Below are 13,231 nucleotides of genomic sequence, written 5' to 3'. Positions count from 1 at the left end.
CATCCCCACTAGACATGGTTCCCATCAGCCAATGAACAGACCAGGAGGCCGTACGGTAAAGAGCTTAGAGCCTCAGGGAGCCGGTGGGAGTGGAACATGGAGGTGCCGCTTACAATCTGCCTGGTCTGTCGGGACTTCCTGAAATAGAAGGAAATCATGGTCTTCTCTTCTCCTTCATGGTCTTCTCTTCTCCTTCATGGTCTTCTCTTCTCCTTCATGGTCTACTCCCCCTCTGCTGTCCTCTACTCCCCCTCTGCTGTCCTCTACTCCTTCATGGTCTTCTCTTCTCCTTCATGGTCTACTCCCCCTCTGCTGCCCTCTACTCCTTCATGGTCTTCTCTTCTCCTTCATGGTCTACTCCCCCTCTGCTGTCCTCTACTCCCCCTCTGCTGTCCTCTACTCCTTCATGGTCTTCTCTTCTCCTTCATGGTCTACTCCCCCTCTGCTGTCCTCTACTCCTTCATGGTCTTCTCTTCTCCTTCATGGTCTACTCCCCCTCTGCTGTCCTCTACTCCTTCATGGTCTTCTCTTCTCCTTCATGGTCTACTCCCCCTCTGCTGTCCTCTACTCCTTCATGGTCTTCTCTTCTCCTTCATGGTCTACTCCCCCTCTGCTGCCCTCTACTCCTTCATGGTCTTCTCTTCTCCTTCATGGTCTACTCCCCCTCTGCTGCCCTCTACTCCCCCTCTACTCCCCCTCTGCTGCCCTCTACTCCCCCTCTGCTGCCCTCTACTCCCCCTCTGCTGTCCTCTACTCCTTCATGGTCTTCTCTTCTCCTTCATGGGGGGGGGGGGGGGAAGGGGCCGCAGAGGTTCAATGTAAGATCTTTGGGTCGTGGCTGCCCCCTGGTGCCTCCTTAAATTCCCTAAGTGGCAGTTACGTGGGGGCAGTTGCAGGGTACATATAGCGGAACTAGAGGTTGGTGCAAGGAGGGGTGAGACTTATGGGACCCCACACTATTCCCAGCTGCCACTTTGGTTGTTACCCCCCCTCCCCCGGTGCCCTATCCACATGGGACTGGGGCACAAATAGTTACCTGGGCAAGAGCTTGCTGTTAGCCAATCAAATCAGTGGCTCACAGATGGGGCTGGCAGTGCGGTGGCTGATAGGGTGCCAGTCTGACAAATGCAAGATGATTGGAGGCGGATTAAAGGGGAACTAAAAGCTCAAGTCTAGTTGTGCTGTATATACTGAGCCGAGGGCCCAGAAGCCCCATAACAGTAATAATGTGCCATTAGGGGCTAGTGAAGCCGCCATATGGCTAAACTCTGGTGCAGACTGTACCGGCTCCTGTGCTGCCATGTAAATCATATAATAACCAGCCTTGTACCATTTATAGTGCATTATGGGGGGGCCGGGGCAGTTACTGGGCACCTGGGGAGCATGTGGGGGGGTTTGTACAAAAGATTAAACTAGGTGCCCTAATGGCTACAGCATTTCTATCCATAGTATTTGTTTGGCTTTGGTTACCCTTTAAGAGTACACGGTGTGTAACAGAGCCCATCATTGGCCGAAGCGCGAGCAGAGCGTTTTCCCGGAATCCTCATTCCCACCCAAGAACAAAATGGCAGCCTGGGGGGCTCGGCCGGCCCTGGGTACTGTCTGTCCCTTAATCTCGGCTCTCTCGTGCCTTGGGGTATAAGGGGGGGGGCAGCTGGGGGGCTCGGCCGGCCCTGGGAACTGTCTGTCCCTTAATCTCGGCTCTCTCGTGCCTTGGGGTATAAGGGGGGGCAGCTGGGGGGCTCGGCCGGCCCTGGGTACTGTCTGTCCCTTAATCTCGGCTCTCTCGTGCCTTGGGGTATAAGGGGGGGGGCAGCTGGGGGGCTCGGCCGGCCCTGGGTACTGTCTATCCCTTAATCTCGGCTCTCTCGTGCCTTGGGGTCATGTGTAAGTCAGTGTAAGGGGAGATACCGAGCTCCTCCCACTCCCCGGGAAGCGGCAGAGTCAGTGTAAGGGGAGATACCGAGCTCCTCCCACTCCCCGGGAAGCGGCAGAGTCAGTGTAAGGGGAGATACCGAGCCCCGCCCACTCCCCGGGAAGCGGCGGAGTCAGTGTAAGGGGAGATACCGAGCTCCTCCCACTCCCCGGGAAGCGGCAGAGTCAGTGGAAGGGGAGATACCGAGCCCCGCCCACTCCCCGGGAAGCGGCAGAGTCAGTGTAAGGGGAGATACCGAGCTCCTCCCACTCCCGGGAAGCGGCAGAGTCAGTGTAAGGGGAGATACCGAGCCCCTCCCACTCCCCGGGAAGCGGCAGAGTCAGTGTAAGGAGAGATACCGAGCTCCTCCCACTCCCCGGGAAGCGGCAGAGTCAGTGTAAGGGGAGATACCGAGCCCCGCCCACTCCCCGGGAAGCAGGAGAGTCAGTGTAAGGGGAGATACCAAGCTCCTCCCATTCCCCGGGAAGCAGGAGAGTCAGTGGAAGGGGAGATACCGAGCTCCTCCCACTCCCCGGGAAGCGGCAGAGTCAGTGTAAGGGGAGATACCGAGCTCCTCCCATTCCCCGGGAAGCGGCAGAGTCAGTGTAAGGGGAGATACCGAGCTCCTCCCACTCCCCGGGAAGCGGCAGAGTCAGTGTAAGGGGAGATACCGAGCTCCTCCCACTCCCCGGGAAGCGGCAGAGTCAGTGTAAGGGGAGATACCGAGCTCCTCCCACTCCCGGGAAGCGGCAGAGTCAGTGTAAGGGGAGATACCGAGCTCCTCCCACTCCCCGGGAAGCGGCAGAGTCAGTGTAAGGGGAGATACCGAGCTCCTCCCACTCCCCGGGAAGCGGCAGAGTCAGTGTAAGGGGAGATACCGAGCTCCTCCCACTCCCGGGAAGCGGCAGAGTCAGTGTAAGGGGAGATACCGAGCTCCTCCCACTCCCGGGAAGCGGCAGAGTCAGTGTAAGGGGAGATACCCAGCCCCTCCCACTCCCCGGGAAGCGGCAGAGTCAGTGTAAGGAGAGATAACCAGCCCCTCCCACTCCCCGGAAAGCGGCAGAGTCAGTGTAAGGGGAGATACCGAGCTCCTCCCACTCCCCGGGAAGCGGCAGAGTCAGTGTAAGGGGAGATACCGAGCTCCTCCCACTCCCTGGGAAGCAGGAGAGTCAGTGGAAGGGGAGATACCGAGCTCCTCCCACTCCCCGGGAAGCAGGAGAGTCAGTGGAAGGGGAGATACCGAGCTCCTCCCACTCCCCGGGAAGCGGCAGAGTCAGTGGAAGGGGAGATACCGAGCTCCTCCCACTCCCCGGGAAGCGGCAGAGTCAGTGTAAGGGGAGATACCGAGCTCCTCCCACTCCCGGGAAGCGGCAGAGTCAGTGTAAGGGGAGATACCGAGCCCCGCCCACTCCCCGGGAAGCGGCAGAGTCAGTGTAAGGGGAGATACCGAGCTCCTCCCACTCCCGGGAAGCGGCAGAGTCAGTGTAAGGGGAGATACCGAGCTCCTCCCACTCCCGGGAAGCGGCAGAGTCAGTGTAAGGGGAGATACCGAGCTCCTCCCACTCCCGGGAAGCGGCAGAGTCAGTGTAAGGGGAGATACCGAGCTCCTCCCACTCCCGGGAAGCGGCAGAGTCAGTGTAAGGGGAGATACCGAGCTCCTCCCACTCCCGGGAAGCGGCAGAGTCAGTGTAAGGAGAGATAACCAGCCCCTCCCACTCCCCGGAAAGCGGCAGAGTCAGTGTAAGGAGAGATAACCAGCCCCTCCCACTCCCCGGGAAGCGGCAGAGTCAGTGTAAGGAGAGATACCGAGCTCCTCCCACTCCCCGGGAAGCGGCAGAGTCAGTGTAAGGGGAGATACCGAGCTCCTCCCACTCCCCGGGAAGCGGCAGAGTCAGTGGAAGGAGAGATAACCAGCCCCTCCCACTCCCGGGAAGCGGCAGAGTCAGTGTAAGGAGAGATACCGAGCTCCTCCCACTCCCCGGGAAGCGGCAGAGTCAGTGTAAGGGGAGATACCGAGCTCCTCCCACTCCCGGGAAGCGGCAGAGTCAGTGTAAGGAGAGATAACCAGCCCCTCCCACTCCCCGGAAAGCGGCAGAGTCAGTGTAAGGGGAGATAACCAGCCCCTCCCATTCCCCGGGAAGCGGCAGAGTCAGTGTAAGGAGAGATAACCAGCCCCTCCCACTCCCCGGGAAGCGGCAGAGTCAGTGTAAGGAGAGATACCGAGCTCCTCCCACTCCCCGGGAAGCGGCAGAGTCAGTGTAAGGGGAGATACCGAGCTCCTCCCACTCCCCGGGAAGCGGCAGAGTCAGTGTAAGGAGAGATAACCAGCCCCTCCCACTCCCCGGAAAGCGGCAGAGTCAGTGTAAGGGGAGATAACCAGCCCCTCCCATTCCCCGGGAAGCGGCAGAGTCAGTGGAAGGAGAGATAACCAGCCCCTCCCACTCCCGGGAAGCGGCAGAGTCAGTGTAAGGGGAGATACCGAGCCCCTCCCACTCCCCGGAAAGCGGCAGAGTCAGTGTAAGGGGAGATACCGAGCTCCTCCCACTCCCTGGGAAGCAGGAGAGTCAGTGGAAGGGGAGATACCGAGCTCCTCCCACTCCCCGGGAAGCGGCAGAGTCAGTGTAAGGGGAGATACCGAGCTCCTCCCACTCCCCGGGAAGCGGCAGAGTCAGTGTAAGGGGAGATACCGAGCTCCTCCCACTCCCCGGGAAGCGGCAGAGTCAGTGTAAGGGGCGATACCGAGCTCCTCCCACTCCCGGGAAGCGGCAGAGTCAGTGCAAGGGGAGGCTCCTCCCACTCCCCGGGAAGCGGCAGAGTCAGTGTATGGGGAGATACCGAGCTCCTCCCACTCCCCGGGAAGCGGCAGAGTCAGTGTAAGGGGAGATACCGAGCCCCGCCCACTCCCCGGGAAGCAGGAGAGTCAGTGTAAGGGGAGATACCAAGCTCCTCCCATTCCCCGGGAAGCAGGAGAGTCAGTGGAAGGGGAGATACCGAGCTCCTCCCACTCCCCGGGAAGCGGCAGAGTCAGTGTAAGGGGAGATACCGAGCTCCTCCCACTCCCCGGGAAGCGGCAGAGTCAGTGTAAGGGGAGATACCGAGCTCCTCCCACTCCCGGGAAGCGGCAGAGTCAGTGTAAGGGGAGATACCGAGCTCCTCCCACTCCCCGGGAAGCGGCAGAGTCAGTGTAAGGGGAGATACCGAGCTCCTCCCACTCCCCGGGAAGCGGCAGAGTCAGTGTAAGGGGAGATACCGAGCTCCTCCCACTCCCGGGAAGCGGCAGAGTCAGTGTAAGGGGAGATACCGAGCTCCTCCCACTCCCGGGAAGCGGCAGAGTCAGTGTAAGGGGAGATACCCAGCCCCTCCCACTCCCCGGGAAGCGGCAGAGTCAGTGTAAGGAGAGATAACCAGCCCCTCCCACTCCCCGGAAAGCGGCAGAGTCAGTGTAAGGGGAGATACCGAGCTCCTCCCACTCCCCGGGAAGCGGCAGAGTCAGTGTAAGGGGAGATACCGAGCTCCTCCCACTCCCTGGGAAGCAGGAGAGTCAGTGGAAGGGGAGATACCGAGCTCCTCCCACTCCCCGGGAAGCAGGAGAGTCAGTGGAAGGGGAGATACCGAGCTCCTCCCACTCCCCGGGAAGCGGCAGAGTCAGTGGAAGGGGAGATACCGAGCTCCTCCCACTCCCCGGGAAGCGGCAGAGTCAGTGTAAGGGGAGATACCGAGCTCCTCCCACTCCCGGGAAGCGGCAGAGTCAGTGTAAGGGGAGATACCGAGCCCCGCCCACTCCCCGGGAAGCGGCAGAGTCAGTGTAAGGGGAGATACCGAGCTCCTCCCACTCCCGGGAAGCGGCAGAGTCAGTGTAAGGGGAGATACCGAGCTCCTCCCACTCCCGGGAAGCGGCAGAGTCAGTGTAAGGGGAGATACCGAGCTCCTCCCACTCCCGGGAAGCGGCAGAGTCAGTGTAAGGGGAGATACCGAGCTCCTCCCACTCCCGGGAAGCGGCAGAGTCAGTGTAAGGGGAGATACCGAGCTCCTCCCACTCCCGGGAAGCGGCAGAGTCAGTGTAAGGAGAGATAACCAGCCCCTCCCACTCCCCGGAAAGCGGCAGAGTCAGTGTAAGGAGAGATAACCAGCCCCTCCCACTCCCCGGGAAGCGGCAGAGTCAGTGTAAGGAGAGATAACCAGCCCCTCCCACTCCCCGGAAAGCGGCAGAGTCAGTGTAAGGGGAGATAACCAGCCCCTCCCATTCCCCGGGAAGCGGCAGAGTCAGTGGAAGGAGAGATAACCAGCCCCTCCCACTCCCGGGAAGCGGCAGAGTCAGTGTAAGGGGAGATACCGAGCCCCTCCCACTCCCCGGAAAGCGGCAGAGTCAGTGTAAGGGGAGATACCGAGCTCCTCCCACTCCCTGGGAAGCAGGAGAGTCAGTGGAAGGGGAGATACCGAGCTCCTCCCACTCCCCGGGAAGCGGCAGAGTCAGTGTAAGGGGAGATACCGAGCTCCTCCCACTCCCCGGGAAGCGGCAGAGTCAGTGTAAGGGGAGATACCGAGCTCCTCCCACTCCCCGGGAAGCGGCAGAGTCAGTGTAAGGGGCGATACCGAGCTCCTCCCACTCCCGGGAAGCGGCAGAGTCAGTGCAAGGGGAGGCTCCTCCCACTCCCCGGGAAGCGGCAGAGTCAGTGGAAGGGGAGATACCGAGCTCCTCCCACTCCCCGGGAAGCGGCAGAGTCAGTGCAAGGGGAGATACCGAGCTCCTCCCACTCCCCGGGAAGCGGCAGAGTCAGTGCAAGGGGAGGCTCCTCCCACTCCCCGGGAAGCGGCAGAGTCAGTGGAAGGGGAGATACCGAGCTCCTCCCACTCCCCGGGAAGCGGCAGAGTCAGTGCAAGGGGAGATACCGAGCTCCTCCCACTCCCCGGGAAGCGGCAGAGTCAGTGCAAGGGGAGATACCGAGCTCCTCCCACTCCCCGGGAAGCGGCAGAGTCAGTGCAAGGGGAGATACCGAGCTCCTCCCACTCCCCAGAAAGCGGCAGAGTCAGTGTAAGGGGAGATACCCAGCCCCTCCCACTCCCGGGAAGCGGCAGAGTCAGTGTAAGGGGAGATACCGAGCCCCTCCCACTCCCCGAGAAGCGGCAGAGTCAGTGTAAGGGGAGATACCGAGCTCCTCCCACTCCCCGGGAAGCAGGAGAGTCAGTGGAAGGGGAGATACCGAGCTCCTCCCACTCCCCGGGAAGCAGGAGAGTCAGTGGAAGGGGAGATACCGAGCTCCTCCCACTCCCCGGGAAGCGGCAGAGTCAGTGGAAGGGGAGATACCGAGCTCCTCCCACTCCCCGGGAAGCGGCAGAGTCAGTGTAAGGGGAGATACCGAGCTCCTCCCACTCCCCGGGAAGCGGCAGAGTCAGTGGAAGGGGAGATACCGAGCTCCTCCCACTCCCCGGGAAGCGGCAGAGTCAGTGGAAGGGGAGATACCGAGCTCCTCCCACTCCCCGGGAAGCGGCAGAGTCAGTGCAAGGGGAGGCTCCTCCCACTCCCCGGGAAGCGGCAGAGTCAGTGGAAGGGGAGATACCGAGCTCCTCCCACTCCCTGGGAAGCGGCGGAGTCAGTGTAAGGAGAGATACCGAGCCCCTCCCACTCCCCGGGAAGCGGCAGAGTCAGTGTAAGGGGAGATACCGAGCTCCTCCCACTCCCCGGGAAGCGGCAGAGTCAGTGTAAGGGGAGATACCGAGCTCCTCCCACTCCCCGGGAAGCGGCAGAGTCAGTGTAAGGGGAGATACCGAGCTCCTCCCACTCCCCGGGAAGCGGCAGAGTCAGTGTAAGGGGAGATACCGAGCTCCTCCCACTCCCCGGGAAGCGGCAGAGTCAGTGTAAGGGGAGATACCGAGCCCCGCCCACTCCCCGGGAAGCGGCAGAGTCAGTGTAAGGGGAGATACCGAGCTCCTCCCACTCCCGGGAAGCGGCAGAGTCAGTGTAAGGGGAGATACCGAGCTCCTCCCACTCCCCGGGAAGCGGCAGAGTCAGTGTAAGGAGAGATATCGAGCTCCTCCCACTCCCCGGGAAGCGGCAGAGTCAGTGTAAGGGGAGATACTGAGCTCCTCCCACTCCCCGGGAAGCGGCAGAGTCAGTGGAAGGGGAGATACCGAGCTCCTCCCACTCCCCGGGAAGCGGCAGAGTCAGTGTAAGGAGAGATATCGAGCTCCTCCCACTCCCCGGGAAGCGGCAGAGTCAGTGTAAGGGGAGATACCGAGCTCCTCCCACTCCCCGGGAAGCGGCAGAGTCAGTGTAAGGGGAGATACCGAGCTCCTCCCACTCCCCGGGAAGCGGCAGAGTCAGTGTAAGGGGAGATACCGAGCTCCTCCCACTCCCCGGGAAGCGGCAGAGTCAGTGTAAGGGGAGATACCGAGCTCCTCCCACTCCCCGGGAAGCGGCAGAGTCAGTGTAAGGAGAGATACCGAGCTCCTCCCACTCCCCGGGAAGCGGCAGAGTCAGTGTAAGGGGAGATACCGAGCCCCTCCCACTCCCCGGGAAGCGGCAGAGTCAGTGTAAGGGGAGATACCGAGCTCCTCCCACTCCCCGGGAAGCGGCAGAGTCAGTGCAAGGAGAGATACCGAGCTCCTCCCACTCCCCGGGAAGCGGCAGAGTCAGTGTAAGGGGAGATACCGAGCCCCTCCCACTCCCCGGGAAGCGGCAGAGTCAGTGTAAGGGGAGATACCGAGCTCCTCCCACTCCCCGGGAAGCGGCAGAGTCAGTGTAAGGGGAGATACCGAGCTCCTCCCACTCCCCGGGAAGCGGCAGAGTCAGTGTAAGGGGAGATACCGAGCTCCTCCCACTCCCCGGGACGCGGCAGAGTCAGTGTAAGGGGAGATTATGAGCTCTGTATAAGCCCCTCCCACCCCTGCAGGGCACATAGTCTGTGTGGGACCAATAGCTGGGTAAGGGCACCCTATTGTACACGCCCACCAACTGTATGCCCCCCGAGCAGACCCAGTAAGGGGGCAGTTGGTAGAAGTGAAGCAGGGGCACATATTATGGGGTACAATTGCCCTACGTGGTGCAAGAACAGGCAGGAGGCGGTTCCAAGCAAAGCCCATTTATTGGTCTCATGTAGAACTTTCCCTTTAACTGACACTTGTGATTTCAGAGCAGAGGGCAGGGTGTGGGGTAACTTTATGCCCCTGGGGCAGATAACTCCCAGTTCTGAGACATATAATAGCCTGCTAGGGGCTGGGGGGGGGGGTGAAAGTGCAAATGCCACATTAGTACAGACAGGGGGGGGGGGCCTTCAGTTACCCCTCTATCAAGCCACACAGCCTGGGTGGGGGTAGATCCTTTCTGGTGAAATGATAGGGCCCCACAGAAGCCCCGCCCCATGTACCTGTACTATGCCTCCCCCTGTACAGTAGCTCCGCCCCACAGTGAGTGCCTGGGGCCCCAAAATGGAACCGCACATACACACATGGCTGCCATCTTTACTTTGGGGATGGATCTAACCCTTCAGTTACACCCCCCTCTGCCCCCACGTGGGGGCAACTACATCTCTCTTGCACCTTGTGCTACTGTGTGTGTGTCTAACCCCCAGTAGCACCTCCCCCTGCCTGTGCGTGGGATGGATCTAACCCCCAGTAGCACCTCCCCCTGCCTGTGTGTGGGATGGATCTAACCCCCGGTAACACCTCCCCCTGCCTGTGCGTGGGATGGATCTAACCCCCAGTAGCACCTCCCCCTGCCTGTGTGTGTGTCTAACCCCCAGTAGCACCTCCCCCTGCCTGTGCGTGGGATGGATCTAACCCCCAGTAGCACCTCCCCCTGCCTGTGTGTGTGTCTGTCTAACCCCCAGTAGCACCTCCCCCTGCCTGTGCGTGGGATGGATCTAACCCCCGGTAGCACCTCCCCCTGCCTGTGCGTGGATGGATCTAACCCCCGGTAGCACCTCCCCTGCCTGTGCGTGGGATGGATCTAACCCCCGGCAGCACCTCCCCCTGCCTGTGCGTGGGATGGATCTAACCCCCGGCAGCACCTCCCCCTGCCTGTGCGTGGGATGGATCTAACCCCCAGCAGCACCTCCCCCTGCCTGTGCGTGGGATGGATCTAACCCCCAGTAGCACCTCCCCCTGCCTGTGCGTGTGCGTGTCTAACCCCCAGTAGCACCTCCCCCTGCCTGTGCGTGGGATGGATCTAACCCCCGGTAGCACCTCCCCCTGCCTGTGCGTGGGATGGATCTAACCCCCGGTAACACCTCCCCCTGCCTGTGCGTGGGATGGATCTAACCCCCAGTAGCACCTCCCCCTGCCTGTGCGTGGGATGGATCTAACCCCCAGTAGCACCTCCCCCTGCCTGTGCGTGGGATGGATCTAACCCCCAGTAGCACCTCCCCCTGCCTGTGCGTGTGCGTGTCTAACCCCCAGTAGCACCTCCCCCTGCCTGTGCGTGGGATGGATCTAACCCCCGGTAGCACCTCCCCCTGCCTGTGCGTGGGATGGATCTAACCCCCGGTAACACCTCCCCCTGCCTGTGCGTGGGATGGATCTAACCCCCAGTAGCACCTCCCCCTGCCTGTGCGTGGGATGGATCTAACCCCCAGTAGCACCTCCCCCTGCCTGTGCGTGGGATGGATCTAACCCCCAGTAGCACCTCCCCCTGCCTGTGCGTGGGATGGATCTAACCCCCAGTAGCACCTCCCCCTGCCTGTGCGTGGGATGGATCTAACCCCCAGTAGCACCTCCCCCTGCCTGTGCGTAGGATGGATCTAACCCCCGGTAACACCTCCCCCTGCCTGTGCGTGGGATGGATCTAACCCCCAGTAGCACCTCCCCCTGCCTGTGCGTGTCTAACCCCCGGTAGCACCTCCCCCTGCCTGTGCGTGTCTAACCCCCGGTAACACCTCCCCCTGCCTGTGCGTGTGCGTGTCTAACCCCCGGTAGCACCTCCCCCTGCCTGTGCGTGGGATGGATCTAACCCCCGGTAGCACCTCCCCCTGTCTGTGCGTGGGATGGATCTAACCCCCGGTAGCACCTCCCCCTGCCTGTGCGTGGGATGGATCTAACCCCCGGTAGCACCTCCCCCTGCCTGTGCGTGGGATGGATCTAACCCCGGTAGCACCTCCCCCTGCCTGTGCGTGGGATGGATCTAACCCCCAGTAGCACCTCCCCCTGCCTGTGCGTGGGATGGATCTAACCCCCAGTAGCACCTCCCCCTGCCTGTGCGTAGGATGGATCTAACCCCCGGTAACACCTCCCCCTGCCTGTGCGTGGGATGGATCTAACCCCCAGTAGCACCTCCCCCTGCCTGTGCGTGTCTAACACCCGGTAGCACCTCCCCCTGCCTGTGCGTGGGATGGATCTAACCCCCGGTAACACCTCCCCCTGCCTGTGCGTGGGATGGATCTAACCCCCGGTAGCACCTCCCCCTGCCTGTGCGTGTCTAACCCCCGGTAGCACCTCCCCCTGCCTGTGCGTGTGTGTGTCTAACCACTGGTAGCACCTCCCCCTGCCTGTGCGTGGGATGGATCTAACCCCCGGTAGCACCTCCCCCTGCCTGTGCGTGTGTGTGTCCAACCCCCGGTAGCACCTCCCCCTGTCTGTGCGTGGGATGGATCTAACCCCCGGTAGCACCTCCCCCTGCCTGTGCGTGGGATGGATCTAACCCCCGGTAGCACCTCCCCCTGCCTGTGCGTGGGATGGATCTAACCCCCGGTAGCACCTCCCCCTGCCTGTGCGTGGGATGGATCTAACCCCCGGTAGCACCTCCCCCTGCCTGTGCGTGGGATGGATCTAACCCCCGGTAGCACCTCCCCCTGCCTGTGCGTGGGATGGATCTAACCCCCGGTAGCACCTCCCCCTGCCTGTGCGTGGGATGGATCTAACCCCCAGTAGCACCTCCCCTGCCTGTGCGTGTGTGTGTCTAACCCCCAGTAGCACCTCCCCCTGCCTGTGCGTGGGATGGATCTAACCCCCGGTAGCACCTCCCCCTGCCTGTGCGTGGGATGGATCTAACCCCGGTAACACCTCCCCCTGCCTGTGCGTGGGATGGATCTAACCCCCGGTAGCACCTCCCCCTGCCTGTGCGTGTGTGTGTCTAACCCCCGGTAGCACCTCCCCCTGCCTGTGCGTGGGATGGATCTAACCCCCGGTATTACCTCCCCCTGCCTGTGCGTGGGATGGATCTAACCCCCGGTAGCACCTCCCCTGCCTGTGCGTGGGATGGATCTAACCCCCGGTAGCACCTCCCCCTGCCTGTGCGTGGGATGGATCTAACCCCCGGTAGCACCTCCCCCTGCCTGTGCGTGGGATGGATCTAACCCCCGGTAGCACCTCCCCCTGCCTGTGCGTGGGATGGATCTAACCCCCGGTAGCACCTCCCCCTGCCTGTGCGTGGGATGGATCTAACCCCCGGTAGCACCTCCCCCTGCCTGTGCGTGGGATGGATCTAACCCCCGGTAGCACCTCCCCCTGCCTGTGCGTGGGATGGATCTAACCCCCGGTAGCACCTCCCCCTGCCTGTGCGTGGGATGGATCTAACCCTTGGTAGCACCTCCCCCTGCCTGTGCGTGGGATGGATCTAACCCTTGGTAGCACCTCCCCCTGCCTGTGCGTGGGATGGATCTCACCCCCGGTTGCACCTCCCCCTGCCTGTGCGTGGGATGGATCTCACCCCCGGTTGCGCCTCCCCCTGCCTGTGCGTGGGATGGATCTAACCCCCAGTAGCGCCTCCCCCTGCCTGTGCGTGGGATGGATCTAACCCCCAGTAGCACCTCCCCCTGCCTGTGCGTGGGATGGATCTAATCCCCAGTAGCACCTCCCCCTGCCTGTGTGTGTGTGGGATGGATCTAACCGTCAGTAGCACCTCCCCCTGCCTGTGCGTGGGCTGGATCTAACCCCCGGTTGCACCTCCCCCTGCCTGTGCGTGGGATGGATCTAACCCTTGGTTGCACCTCCCCCTGCCTGTGCGTGGGATGGATCTAACCCCCAGTAGCACCTCCCCCTGCCTGTGCGTGGGATGGATCTAACCCCCAGTAGCACCTCCCCCTGCCTGTGTGTGTGGGATGGATCTAACCCCCAGTAGCACCTCCCCCTGCCTGTGTGCGTGGGATGGATCTAACCCCCAGTAGCACCTCCCCCTGCCTGTGCGTGGGATGGATCTAAACCCCTGGTTGCACCTCCCCCTGCCTGTGCGTGGGATGGATCTAACCCCCGGTTGCACCTCCCCCTGCCTGTGCGTGGGATGGATCTAACCCCCGGTTGCACCTCTCCCTGCCTGTGTGTGTGGGATGGATCTAACCCCCAGTAGCACCTCCCCCTGCCTGTGCGTGGGATGGGTCTAACCCCCAG

Source organism: Xenopus tropicalis, chromosome 6 (assembly GCF_000004195.4).
Source record: "Xenopus tropicalis strain Nigerian chromosome 6, UCB_Xtro_10.0, whole genome shotgun sequence".
NCBI classification, from domain to species: Eukaryota; Metazoa; Chordata; class Amphibia; order Anura; family Pipidae; genus Xenopus; species Xenopus tropicalis.
Note: the sequence above shows the minus strand (reverse complement) of the source record.